Below are 15,924 nucleotides of genomic sequence, written 5' to 3'. Positions count from 1 at the left end.
ATTACGGGTGGAAAATGGTCTTTTCTACTGCAAGACAAGAAGAACAGACTCAAAGGAAGTCAAAGTAATTTTCGTTCCTTTCATAACTTCAAAGGTCAAAAGTCTTCCTCTCCGTCTTCCAAGCAGGAGCAGTCCAAGTCTTCTTGGAAGCCCAATCAGTCTTGGAATAAGGGGAAGCAATCAAAGATACCCTCAGCTGAGTCTAAGTCAACATCAAGGATCAGCCCCCAGTCCTGGATCGGATCAAGTGGGGGGCAGACTTTCCCTGTTTTGCCAAGCGTGGAGACAAGATGTCCCAGATCCTTGGGCTGTGGACATAGTATCTCAAAGTTACAAACTGGAATTCAAAACTTTCCCTCCCAGGGGCAGATTCCACCGCTCAAGATTATCTGCAGACTAGGTAAAAAGAGAGGCATTCTTGAACTGCGCTCAGGACCTTTCCTCCATGGGAGTGATTGTTCCAGTTCCAGTAAGAGAACAGGGTCTAGGATTATATTCAAATCTGTTCATGGTTCCCAAAAAAGAGGGAGCTTTTCGACCCATTTTAGACCTAAAGTGCCTCTACAAGTTTCTCAGGGTATCGTCCTTCAAAATGGAAACCATTTGTTCCATTCTTCCATTGGTTCAAGAAGACCATAGACCTGAAGGACGCGTATCTTCATGTTGCCATCCACAGGGATAATCACAAATTCCTGAGATTCGCCTTTCTAGACAAACACTTTCAGTTTGTGGCTCATCCATTTGGACTTGCCACAGCTCCCATAATTTTCTCAAAGGTACCGGGAGCTCTCTTGGCAGTGATTAGGTCTCAGGGAATTGCAGTGGAACCATACCTGGACGACATATTGGTTTTTCAACAAGCAAACTCTCATACAGAGATATTGTTGTCTTTTCTATGTTCCCACGGTTGGAAAGTCAATCTGGAAAAGAGTTCCCTTGTTCCAGCTACAAGGGTGGTTTTCTTAGGGACCATAATAGATTCCCTAACTATGAAATTTTCAGAAAATCCCAAATTTTTTCCTCTTGCCTCTATCTTCAGTCTACTGTTTGGCCATCAGTGGCTCAATGTATGGAGGTAATTGGTCTGATGGTCGCTTCCATGGACATCATTCCCTTTGCTCGATTCCATTAGAGAGCTCTGCAATTATGCATGCTCAGACAATGGAATAGAGAACATTCGGATCTGTCTCACAGGATAGATCTAGACCAGTTGACAAGAGACTCTCTCCCGTGATGGCTTTCTTAGGACCTTCTGTCTCAAGGCACATGCTTCCAGAGACCTCCCTGGGTGATTATGACCACGGATGCCAGCCTGCTAGGCTGGGGAGCAGTCTGGGACTCGTTAAAGGCACAGGGACTATGGACTCGGGAGGAGTCTGCTCTCCCCATAAACATCTTGGAATTGAGAGTGATTTACAATGCTCTGATGGCTTGGCCTCAATTTTCCTTAGCCTGGTTTATCAGGTTTCAGTCGGACAACATCACCTCAGTGGCTTACATCAACCACCAGAGAGGAACTCAGAGTTCCTTAGCCATGAAGGAGGTGGCACAGATTAATCAGTAGGCGGAAACTCACAATTGTTGTATAGCTGCCATCCACATTCCTGGAGTGGACAACTGAGAAGGTTTCCTGAGCAGACAGATATATCATCCTGGGGAGTGGGCTCTCCATCCGGAAGTGTTCTTCAGGTAAACCCTCAAATGAGGCATGCCAGAGTTGGATCTGATGGTGTCTCGGCAGAACACCAAGCTTCCAAGGTACGGTTCAAGGTCAAGAGATTCTCAGGCCGCTCTAATAGATGCTCTGGCAGTTCCTGGGATTTTGGTCTAGCATACCTGTTTCCTCCGTTTGCGCTCCTTCCACGAGTTATTGCTTGTATCAAACAAGAGAGAGCTTCAGTAATTCTAATAGCTCCTGCATGGTCTTGCAGGATCTGGTATGCAGACCTAGTGAAGATGTCTTCTCGGCCGCCTTAGAGGTTGCCTCTAAGGAAGGACCTTCTAACTCAGGGTCCATTCTTCCATCCAAATCTCGTTTCTGTGAAGCTGATTGCTTGGAGATTGAATGCTTAGTTCAGTCTAAGCATGGATTTTCTCAGTCGGTCATTGAGACCAAGATCCAGGCTCGCAAGCCTGTTACTCGAAAAATTTACCATAAGGTATGGCGTAAATACATTTATTTGTCTTTATTTTGTTTTTTCTCCAGGAAGGTCTGGAGAAAGGGTTGTCAGTCAGTTCTCTGAAAGGTCAGATTTCTGCATGATCTATTTTGTTACACAAGCGTCTGGTGGATGTGCCAGATGTTCAATCTTTTTGACAGGCCCTGGTCAGAATCAGGCCTGTATTTAAACCTGTTGCTCCTCCTTGGAGCCTTAATCTTGTTCTTAAAGTTTTGCAGCAGGCTCCATTTGAGCGAATGCATTCCATAGATATTAAGTTGCTTTCTTGGAAGGTTTTGTTTCTTATTGCTATCTCTTTTGTTTTGAGAGTTTTGGAACTATTTGCTTTGCAATGTGATTTGCCTTACCTTATCTTTCATGCGGATAAGGCGGTTCTTTGTACTAAATTGGGGTTTCTTCCTAAAGTGATTTCGGATAGAAATATTAATCGGGAAATTGTTGTTCCTTCTCTCTGCCCCAATCCTTCTTCTCATAAAGAATGTTTGTTGCACAATTTGGATGCTGTGAGTGTTCTAAAATTCTACCTACAGACGACTAAGGATTTTTGCCAGTCTTCTGCTCTGTTTGTTTGTTTCTCAGGAAAGTGTAAGGGTCAGAAGGCTACTTCTACTTCTCTCTCCCTCTGGTTGATAAGTATGATTCATTTTGCTTATGAGACTGCTGGACGGCAGCCTCCTGAGAGAATTACAGCTCATTCCACTAGGGCTGTCTCCTCTTCTTGGGCTTTCAAAGATGAAACCTCTGTGGAACAGATTTGCAAGGTAGCAACTTGGTCCTCTCTGCATACTTTTTCCAAATGTTATACTTTTGCCTTGGCTGAGGCCTCTTTTGGGAGAAAGGTTATTCAAGCTGTGGTACCTTCTGTTTAGGTCTGCCTGTCTTGTTCTCCCTCCATGTTCATTCTGTGTCCTCTAGCTTGGGTATTGGTTCCCACTAGTAATTGAATGACGTTGTGGACGCTCCATATCTTAGGAAAGAAAACAAAATGTATGCTTACCTGATAAATTTCTTTCTTTCCGGATATGGAGAGTCCACAACGCCACCCTTTATTAAGACAGTTATTTTTTTACTAAACCTCAGGCACCTCTACACCTTTGTGTTATTCTTTTTCCATTTTCCTTTGGTCGAATGACTGGGGATTATGGGTAGGGGAGTGACACTTAACAGCTTTGTTGTGGTGCTCTTTGCCCCCTACTGCTGGCCAGGAGTGATATTCCCACTAATAATTGAATGGCGTTGTGGACTCCCCATATCCAGAAAGAAAGAAATTTATCAGGTAAGCATACATTTTGTTATCCTCAAAATAATTTAAAATAACACTAAACAGAAAAAATAGGAACTACTTTCCTCTTTATATTACAAAAAAATTAGACCATATAATTTAAGATTGTACTAACACTCATTCTCCCCTTGGTTTACATTCCATCATATATTGTGTCGACTCAAATTCCTTGCTCAATGTAACCTAATTTTAGGATCCAATATTTCATTTTTTCAAAAAATAATTCAACATTATGTTCAAGTTTAAACCAGATATCATGTTGCTCAATCAGAAACTGTCTCTGTACTGTGTTTTGAAGGATACAAACGAAGGTGCTTGATCTGCTTTCCAGTGTTTTAAGATTAAATTCCTTTGCAGAATAATAATGATGTTTATAAAATGTTGCAGATGATTAAATGTATCATCTACAAATAAAAAGATTATATGTTCAACCGATAGAGTTATGTCACTATGAAATATCCAATTCATCCAATAAGTAATCATCTTCCAAAATGTCTGTATTTTGGGGCATAGTTAGAGACAGTGAAGATTATTAGCATTAGAAAATTTACACTTAAAACAATAATTCCTCTCTGGATTATTTCCTCATTTAGACCTACTGGAAAAAGCTGCCAGTGAGGCCTTCTCAAATCTACACAAACTTCTATAAATAACTTGTTGGTCAAAATTACTAGGCCAGATATTGCTCCAATTATGAACAGTTTTGTCCAGTAGAATTTTGTGATTTACATTAGTGATTAAATTATATAGGAGGGAGATGGAAAATGTACCTTTGGTAAATGCCTTGATAACCTGCGTCAGTATAGTCCACTTCCATTGTGTACCATAAAGCTTATGCGACTTTGTACAATATTGTTTCACCTGAATGTCAGAGAACCAGCGAATTACATCAAGGGAATATTTATCCCATATTTTATAAAAAGAAAGAATTGATATCTCCTCCTGCGCTTCGTTTAGTATTTGGTGAACTCTAACCAATCCTTGATTTTGCCATTTCTTAGCATTCGGCCTCAATCTTAGATCTTGATTATTGGCAATTTCTAGAAACATAGAGACTGAAAAATGTATTTTTAAAACTTTGCATATTCTATGCCACGCTATTATAGGCTCTCGCAAAAATCCTATTTTCCTCACATAATCAAGCAGGCGTTTGATCTATAGATTTGGGGATATTTGTTAATGAAATAGGTGAGCTAAGCTTGGATTTTAATTCAGTCATTATTAAATGATGACATTTTAATATCATGTCCAGTACTATTTTCCCCAGCCCAACTAAATTATAATTTACTGTATGTTGGAGAGCAAAGCCCATAAACGTCTTTGACAAAATTAATTTATCAAAACTAATTATAACCTTCCCTTCTCCAAATAGATACTTTTTAATCGCAGTTTTAATCTTTATACGTTCTTCTTTGCTCAAGAGAAGAGGGCCTGTCTTTATCTTTAAATGGTCAATATACCTCATTTTTATTTTTTCTCCGTATTTAGATTTATGCAAAACCTTCTAATTGGTAATAAAGGGCAGCTCTTTGACTCAGGCTACTATTTTATAACTCAAAGTATATAAAAGGTAAATAGAAATAAAGAATAGTAGGGGGGCACCGATGGACCCCAAATATCCAGTGTGCTAGAAATCAAAGCTTACCTCAATCAAAATAAATGTAATTAACAATAAAACTTTCCTCAAACAACAAATAGCAGCCACTATTGGACTACAGAGATTAGAACATTGATTTCAGACGGGATAAACTGGTAAAAAAACACTTGTCAATAAGTTATTGTAAGCTAGCATATAAAATATTATTTTACTTTGGCACTTGTTTGTATAACAGTTTAAACAAAGCCTCTTAAAAACTTAAAACAAAATCTGAAATAACTACCCTGTTACTGGACATCATATCTTCCCTGGTGTGTAGCTTAACTCATGTATATTGGAATATGTTATTCAAAAGAATAAAAGCTGTTGGTCAATGAGAGTTAAAGGGCCACTAAACCCAAAATATTTCTTTCATGATTCAGATAGAGAATAGAAATTTAAACAGCATTACAATTTACTTCCATTATTTATTTTGCTTCATTTTTTAAATATCCTTAGTTGAAGAAAAAGCAATGCACATGGTGAGCCAATCACACGGGGCTTCTATGTGCAGCAACCAATCAGCAGCTAGTGAGCATATCTAGATATGCTTTTCATCAAAGAATATCAAGAGAATAAAACAAATTAGATAATATAAATAAATTAGAAAGATGTTTAAAATTGCATTCTCTTTCTAAATCATAAAAGAAAAAATGTGGGTGGCATGTCCCTTTAAGATATAACATTAAGATCAGGGATTGACTGTCTACAAGCAAAAATAATAAACTTTAGAAATGATTGAGCATAGTTATATAATTGAATAAATATGAAACTCTGCACCTGTCATACAATTAGAGAGAGAAAATAAAAGTTTTGCTTAGTATTTCAGTGTATTACACTGCACAAGCTATGATAAAGCTTCTATAGATTACCTATCTACAGATTAACAGAAGTAATGCTAGAATAGTAATTAAAATAGCAGTAAGAAAACTTTCATGACAACTCTCTAAACATAATAAATGGAGAATTTTATCTCAACATCACAGGGTAGTATGAAACTACAGCACTGCTAGGAGCCATAGTATAACTGTGTAGTCAGGAATCTATATATATATATATATATATATATATATATATATATATATATACACACACACACACACACATATATATATATATATATATACACACACACATATATATATATATATATATCTACACACACACACACAATATATATATATATACACACACACACATATATATATATATATACACACACACACACACACACAATATATATATATACACACACACACATATATATATATATATATATATATATATATATATATATATATATATATATATATCTATATATATAGCTATATATATAGCAGCCGGAAGCCAATAAGCCACAGACAACCCATCAATACTTCAGTTACACTAACAGTGATACAGGGCATGCCCATCTGACCAACAGCTATGTATAATCCAAAAACTCCTAAAGTCCACAAATCTGAGGCATGGCAGCCATCATAAAAAGACATTGGAGTCTCTGAAAGAATAATTACCTGGGAGAGGCTTAAAATATGTTGTTGCTTAAAGGGACATTAAACACTAAGGCCTAGATTTGGAGTTTGGCGTTAGCCGTGAAAACCAGCGTTAGAGGCTCCTAACGCTGGTTTTAGGCTACCGCCGGTATTTGGAGTCAGTGATTAAAGGGTCTAACGCTCACTTTTCAGCCGCGACTTTTCCATACCGCAGATCCCCTTACGTCAATTGCGTATCCTATCTTTTCAATGGGATCTTCCTAACGCCGGTATTTAGAGTCGTTTCTGAAGTGAGCGTTAGAGCTCTAACGACAAAACTCCAGCCGCAGGAAAAAAGCAGGAGTTAAGAGCTTTCTGGGCTAACGCCGGTTCATAAAGCTCTTAACTACTGTACCCTAAAGTACACTAACACCCATAAACTACCTATGTACCCCTAAACTGAGGTCCCCCCACATCGCCGCCACTCGATTAAATTTTTTTAACCCCTAATCTGCCGACCGCCACCTACGTTATACTTATGTACCCCTAATCTGCTGCCCCTAACCCCGCCGACCCCTGTATTATATTTATTAACCCCTAACCTGCCCCCCACAACGTCGCAGCCAGCTACCTACAATAATTAACCCCTAATCTGCCGACCGCAAAGCGCCGCCACCTACGTTATCCTTATGTACCCCTAATCTGCTGCCCCTAACACCGCCGACCCCTATATTATATTTATTAACCCCTAATCTGCCCCCCTCAACGTCGCCGACACCTGCCTACACTTATTAACCCCTAATCTGCCGAGCGGACCTGAGCGCTACTATAATAAAGTTATTAACCCCTAATCCGCCTCACTAACCCTATCATAAATAGTATTAACACCTAATCTGCCCTCCCTAACATCGCCGACACCTAACTTCAATTATTAACCCCTAATCTGACGACCGGAGCTCACCGCTACTATAATAAATGGATTAACCCCTAAAGCTAAGTCTAACCCTAACACTAACACCCCCCTAACTTACATATAATTTAAATCTAACGAAATTAATTAACTCTTATTAAATAAATTATTCCTATTTAAAGCTAAATACTTACCTGTAAAATACATCCTAATATAGCTACAATATAAATTATAATTATATTGTAGCTATTTTAGGATTAATATTTATTTTACAGGCAACTTTGTAATTATTTTAACCAGGTACAATAGCTATTAAATAGTTAAGAACTATTTAATAGTTACCTAGTTAAAATAATAACAAAATTACCTGTAAAATAAATCCTAACCTAAGTTATAATTAAACCTAACACTACCCTATCAATAAATTAATTAAATAAAATACCTACAATTACCTACAATAAAACCTAACACTACACTATCAATAAATAAATTAAATACAATTACTACAAATAACTACAATTACATAAACTAACTAAAGTACAAAAAATAAAAAAGAACTAAGTTACAAAAAATAAAAAAATATTTACAAACATAAGAAAAATATTACAACAATTTTAAACTAATTACACCTACTCTAAGCCCCCTAATAAAATAACAAAGACCCCCAAAATAAAAAAATGCCCTACCCTATTCTAAATTAATAGAGTTAAAAGCTCTTTTACCTTACCAGCCCTGAACAGGGCCCTTTGTGGGGCATGCCCCAAGAAAATCAGCTCTTTTGCCTGTAAAAAAAAACATACAATACCCCCCCCCCCAACATTACAACCCACCACCCACATACCCCTAATCTAACCCAAACCCCCCTTAAATAAACCTAACACTAAGCCCCTGAAGATCTTCCTACCTTGTCTTCACCATCCAGGTATCACCGATCCGTCCTGGCATCCGGTGCTGAAGAGGTCCAGAAGAGGCTCCAAAGTCTTCCTCCTATCCGGCAAGAAGAGGACATCCGGACCGGCAAACATCTTCATCCAAGCGGCATCTTCGATCTTCTTCCATCCGGTGCGGAGCGGGTCCATGTTGAAGCAGCCGACGCGGATCCATCCTCTTCTTCCGGCGTCTCCCGACGAATGACGGTTCCTTTAAGAGACGTCATCCAAGATGGCGTCCCTCGAATTCCGATTGGCTGATAGGATTCTATCAGCCAATCGGAATTAAGGTAGGAATATTCTGATTGGCTGATGGAATCAGCCAATCAGATTTAGCTCGCATTCTATTGGCTGATCGGAACAGCCAATAGAATGCGAGCTCAATCTGATTGGCTGATTGGATCAGCCAATCGGATTGAACTTGATTCTGATTGGCTGATTCCATCAGCCAATCAGAATATTCCTACCTTAATTCCGATTGGCTGATAGAATCCTATCAGCCAATCGGAATTCGAGGGACGCCATCTTGGATGACGTCCCTTAAAGGAACCGTCATTCATCGGGAGACGCCGGAAGAAGAGGATGGATCCGCGTCGGCTGCTTCAACATGGACCCGCTCCGCACCTGATGGAAGAAGATCAAAGATGCCGCTTGGATGAAGATATTTGCCGGTCTGGATGTCCTCTTCTTGCCGGATAGGAGGAAGACTTTGGAGCCTCTTCTGGACCTCTTCAGCACCGGATGCCAGGACGGATCGGTGATACCTGGATGGTGAAGACAAGGTAGGAAGATCTTCAGGGGCTTAGTGTTAGGTTTATTTAAGGGGGGTTTGGGTTAGATTAGGGGTATGTGGGTGGTGGGTTGTAATGTTGGGGGGGGTATTGTATGTTTTTTTTTACAGGCAAAAGAGCTGATTTTCTTGGGGCATGCCCCGCAAAGGGCCCTGTTCAGGGCTGGTAAGGTAAAAGAGCTTTTAACTCTATTAATTTAGAATAGGGTAGGGCATTTTTTTATTTTGGGGGTCTTTGTTATTTTATTAGGGGGCTTAGAGTAGGTGTAATTAGTTTAAAATTGTTGTAATATTTTTCTTATGTTTGTAAATATTTTTTTATTTTTTGTAACTTAGTTCTTTTTTATTTTTTGTACTTTAGTTAGTTTATGTAATTGTAGTTATTTGTAGTAATTGTATTTAATTTATTTATTGATAGTGTAGTGTTAGGTTTTATTGTAGGTAATTGTAGGTATTTTATTTAATTCATTTATTGATAGGGTAGTGTTAGGTTTAATTATAACTTAGGTTAGGATTTATTTTACAGGTAATTTTGTTATTATTTTAACTAGGTAACTATTAAATAGTTCTTAACTATTTAATAGCTATTGTACCTGGTTAAAATAATTACAAAGTTGCCTGTAAAATAAATATTAATCCTAAAATAGCTATAATATAATTATAATTTATATTGTAGCTATATTAGGGTTTATTTTACAGGTAAGTATTTAGCTTTAAATAGGAATAATTTATTTAATAAGAGTTAATTAATTTCGTTAGATTTAAATTATATGTAAGTTAGGGGGGTGTTAGTGTTAGGGTTAGACTTAGCTTTAGGGGTTAATCCATTTATTATAGTAGCGGTGAGCTCCGGTCGTCAGATTAGGGGTTAATAATTGAAGTTAGGTGTCGGCGATGTTAGGGAGGGCAGATTAGGGGTTAATACTATTTATGATAGGGTTAGTGAGGCGGATTAGGGGTTAATAACTTTATTATAGTAGCGCTCAGGTCCGCTCGGCAGATTAGGGGTTAATAAGTGTAGGCAGGTGTCGGCGACGTTGAGGGGGGCAGATTAGGGGTTAATAAATATAATACAGGGGTCGGCGGTGTTAGGGGCAGCAGATTAGGGGTACATAGGGATAATGTAAATTGCGGCGGTTTACGGAGCGGAAGATTAGGGGTTAATAATATAATGCAGGGGTCAGCGATAGCGGGGGCGGCAGATTAGGGGTTAATAAGTGTAAGGGTAGGGGTGTTTAGACTCGGGGTACATGTTAGAGTGTTAGGTGCAGACGTAGGAAGTGTTTCCCCATAGGAAACAATGGGGCTGCGTTAGGAGCTGAACGCTGCTTTTTTGCAGGTGTTAGGTTTTTTTTCAGCTCAAACAGCCCCATTGTTTCCTATGGGAGAATCGTGCACGAGCACGTTTTTGAGGCTGGCCGCGTCCGTAAGCAACTCTGGTATCGAGAGAGTTGCATTTGCGGTAGAAATGCTCTACGCTCCTTTTTTGGAGCCTAACGCAGCATTTTTTGGGACTCTCGATACCAGAGTTAATTTTATGGTGCGGCCAGAAAAAAACCCGCGTAGCATTAACAGCCCATCTACCGCCAAACTCCAAATCTAGGCCTAAATGAATGCTAGATAGAATAATGCATTCAAAGAAAAGATTAGTCTGAGAATAACATGTAGATGTATTTTTTAAAGTTTCATTAGCTGTGAAAATAATGACAAAATAAGTGCAACGTTTTAGTGCCTATAAAATAATGGGAGCTGCCATGTTGTAACTTGAGTTACCTTCTCTGCTGCGGCCAATTAGAGACAGTTATAAATAGGTCACTAGAGTGTGCAGCCAATGGCTGTGTGGAATATAACTGTGTTCTGTACTTCCATTTCTTACAGGAACTGAAAAGCTCACAATTTCACAATGTAATCACAGGAAAAGGGGACAAAGTAAATAATGAAAGTATTCTGCAGAGTTTTTTTATATATACAATTTATCATTTTATATTACCACCACAAAGTGTTAAATGTCCCTTTAAGGTTTAAAAAAAGAATAAGAGGTTAACAGTAGAGTCATACCTAATTTTATGCACTTATGTACATTTTCAACTTATGTATTTTAAAACACACACAATTTATGCAATTTTATGTATCTTTTATACATTTGTATCTAATGGATTTTCAAATATTTCTCTATATCAGTTTTTTTTTTTTTTAATAATTTATTTTTATATTTGTCTATTGCTCTCCCCATTGCTAATATAGTTCCTACAAAATTGACTCACATAGGATGTTTACCGCCATTCAGTATTGAAACCGGAACTGAAAGTAAACAAAATAGTATGTCACTTCCGGTTTGACGCTCACGTGCGTAGATACGGAGCGATGCCCTAAAATAACATTCTATTTTTCTTTATCAACTTTTCTCTACATTAGGGCAGTTTTATGTAAATTTATGTAATTTACATGTAAGGATATAAGATTTATGCACTTATGCACACTTTTAACGTATTTATTTTGAAACATACACAATCCATGCAAATTCGTGCAATTTTATGTATATTTTTTATATATTTGTACCCAATATTTTAATATTTTTCTATTTCAGTTTTTTGCATTAATATTTTTTATATTAATGTCTTTTTATATCTGTTCATTTGAATATCTCACCAGATATTAATGTTCTCCCCATTGCTAATATAGCTTCCACGAAATTGACCCACATAGGTTGCTTACCGGTATTTAGTATCGAAACCGAAACCAGAAGTAAACAAATAGTATGTCACTTCCGGTTCGACGCTCACGTGCGCAGATACGGAGCGATGTTTTGAAATAACAATTACCAAATACAACTTCCACATAATACAATAACCCACTGGGCCAATAATTGTTAGAATAATAAAAATACAGTTGATTGCAGACGCAACAACAATATTGATGAGAAGATTTACCATTGAAATATTAAGGTTCATACCGGAAGTGAAATACAAAGGACACTTCCGGGTTAATGTCAATGAGTGTTTAGCGCCAAAACCACGATATTCTATTGGTTATCAATACACATAAATAGAGCCACCAGTACTCACCACAAGATAGTCTTGAGAAAGGCCTGATACAGAGGCCGAAACGCGTTGACAATTTGGTGAGCATTATTTTAATATTATTTGTATCTGGAAACGTTATTGCACTATGTTATATTTTGTAATTCACAGGAACTACTAGGACATTATTGAAAGGATACCAGAAGAAAAACTCTTCATCACTTACACGGATATAAACAAAACATTCACTCATAAGGAAACACTTATAAGGAGGATCACTCACTAACACTCAATATTTATTTGGATTACAGTTATTTTTAATTTTTAATTTTTGACACAATATTTTTAACACATTGGTTTTTTTCCACAATTTTTTCACTTTTTAATAAATTTTTATATTTTTATATTTTTGTAAATTTATATATTTTTTATATTTTTACTCTTACTTTTACAACACTATTTTTTATTTTTATTTATATATTTTACTTTTTCCACCAATATCACAGGATTCACATAATTTTTTGTTTGGATTTTACTAGTTTCACCACTTGATTTTTTATGGATTTGTCTTACTGGAATTCTTACTACTAGAACACATCTATTGGATACATCCATTGGATGCAATTATTGGATACATTTGCTAGAAGCAACATTGCACAACTCCAGGTTTTCTAACTTCCATTGTCGATTTCCGTATTTGCTGATCTCTCCATTTGGAGAGACTTCCTAAGATATTTCTGTAACATTTACATTGTTTTTATATTCAGATAAAAATCGATCTCTCTAATTTGTATATGTATGTTTGTATAGTACACATGGATCCATGTTAATAATTATGATTTGTTAATAAATGTTTGATAATTTTTAACTCATTTCCAACCTATTTTTAACAGATTTTTATTTAATTTCACTTAATTTGTTAGAGTCTTCCTTTGCCTTCTTTTAGGCGCTTTTGGACTATTGTTGTATTTAAAATAATGGGAGCTGCCATGTTGTAACTTGAGTTACCTTCTCTGCTGCGGCCAATTAGAGACAGTTATAAATAGGTCACTAGAGTGTGCAGCCAATGGCTGTGTGGAATATAACTGTGTTCTGTACTTCCATTTCTTACAGGAACTGAAAAGCTCACAATTTCACAATGTAATCACAGGAAAAGGGGACAAAGTAAATAATGAAAGTATTCTGCAGAGTTTTTTTATATATACAATTTATCATTTTATATTACCACCACAAAGTGTTAAATGTCCCTTTAAGGTTTAAAAAAAGAATAAGAGGTTAACAGTAGAGTCATGGACAATTGCATTCATTGCATTAATATGGAAACCAATAATAAACTGCCACCTACGCAAATTGAAAGAATAAATAATGGGTGTATAATTGAAATTTGTTATTACATTCATTCTTTCAATAAAAATCTACAAATACAAACACTGCATAAGCCCTTAACCACCACCCTAAACCCCTTGCAATTAACCCGTTGCGCACCAAACCCTTAAATGTGACCTACTCACTGCACTTTACCCTTAACTGCTGTATCCCCCACCCCAATTAATCCTCTCTGTGGTTAAGGTTTTTTTTATGGTTGGAGGCCCAGCAGTTAGGGGGCTAGATACTGTAGGGGGTCAGGTGGTTAGGGGCTTAAGTGCAGTGGGAGTTTAGGGGGTTAATATTAGCAAATTTGGTAGTTACATTAGGGGGGGCTACAGTGCATTAAATTTGTTTAAACAAATCTTATTAACACTTACTTATAAAATAAGAAAGGAAGAACAGTAACCATGAACCGTTAAACTGGGAGGGGCAAAAGGCGTCATGTTTTGGAATCATTTGACATACGCCCAAGAACAGCTGTGAGCTGCTACTCTGCACTACCAAAGGGGGGAATTTAAAACAGGCAAATGAAGACACTGCCTGTCTGATATCTGCAGTACCGCACTAAGAAAGAGGTTGTACAGCACATTTCACCTATACAGGGACAAGGCATTTTGAGGTCAGGTACAGCTTTAACGAGTCTTGCATCCCCTTACTTCGGTTCACTGAACTTTGTTGCACAGAACCTCCTTACTTTGATTCACATTTGAAGGGACTTTTGGCTAAAAACTTGTCCGGATGCCGGATATACAAGGACTGATTAAGCTGCTCTCTAGAGGTCTTCCTTGGTACCGGAACATGTCATATGACACTTGAGTGCTCGGATTTACCATTTCTATCGGCTCTTATTGGACTTGGTATATTATCGCCAATATCGTCCGGCTTTAATCTTTGCATGCTTGTGAGTGGTCTTTATCTTTTCACTATAATATTATTAATGAGGTTTTGGTTGTAGCACTCTAGTCCAGTGCTGGACATTTCCTGTGTGTGATTTTAACATTTGAGTGTGTTTGTTTTCTAGGCTCTTGGGTGGGCGACGAGCTTCCACTCCTGCTCCTATTTCCTTTTTTGTAATAAAGCTCAGTATTTTCCATGAGTGCAGCCTTGGTCCTTCTTTAACAGTTTAAGGTTTCATGGTTACTGTTCCTTTCTTATTTTATAAGTAATTATTTTTGGGACTGCTTGCAACGTTGGTAGCGCTATAGATTGAATCAGGTGCACCTTTTTTATTATCCTTTTTTGTAAATCTTATTAACAAACACATTTGTGGTAGCAAATTGTATTTGAATTAGAGTAGCTAAAGAAATATAGACAAATAGAATTTTGTGTACAAATTCTGAACTAATGATTTGTAATCATTTAAATTTGTCTGAAACACATTTTTCTCTTATGCACTAGTTTTATCTCAAAAATCTCTTGGAGGATTCAGCAAGATCTTCATTCTAAAAGCTATCTTTGTAAACACATGATACTGATGCAAGTACATTAGAATTTACTAAAAATATTCAAGGAAGACAAAGCTGTTGCATTAAAGTCCTCAACATGATACTGAGCCAACGAAGAAAACATTGTTAAAAAGAACAGAGCAGGCACTGCTAGGGGATTGTATGCATAAAAAATTCAGAATATATTGAAACAAAAAAGGACAATAAAATCAGCATAAGATGAGCGCTCTTGTGAAGCCAAATTATAGCAGACAGACAACAAGCATGGAGTCTGACGTGTTTCGCGCCCCCTAGTGGCGCTAATTCATGATGTCTATGAATAAGCTCCACTAGGGGGCGCGAAATGCGTAAACTCCATGTTTGTTGTTTACTATAATTTGACTTCACAAGAGCGCTCATCTTATGCTGATTTTATTGTCCTTTTTTTTTTTGTTTCAATATATTCTGAATTTTTTATGCATATAATCCCCTAAAAGTGCTTTCTCTGTTCTTCTTTGTATGTCTATACTTAGTGGCATGATTCCACCACTGCTACGGCACTCCGTGGGTGTAGGAGGTGTTTGGATAACCTTGTGGTTACGGGTTCATTTCCACTATTGAGGAGAAGAGGATCGGAAACTGCCAGTACCTGTGTTCTTTCTTCGTATCAAGAAAACATCGTTATAGTAGAATGTGTCTTCACATTTAAATAAGGGTCTTTCCACCTTCATATACCAAAAGGATCACAGCACAACTTAGCTAATATCAGAAGATTAAGTTTTAAGTGCCTTGTTAATGAAAAATCTGCTCAAAATTATATATATGCTTTTATCTGTACACGTTATTCTTCTTCTTCTTTATTTATAATGCGTCAACAGATTCCGAAGCACTGTCCATGGGTAACAAAGATAAA

Source organism: Bombina bombina, chromosome 3, assembly GCF_027579735.1.
Source record: "Bombina bombina isolate aBomBom1 chromosome 3, aBomBom1.pri, whole genome shotgun sequence".
NCBI classification, from domain to species: Eukaryota; Metazoa; Chordata; class Amphibia; order Anura; family Bombinatoridae; genus Bombina; species Bombina bombina.
Note: the sequence above shows the minus strand (reverse complement) of the source record.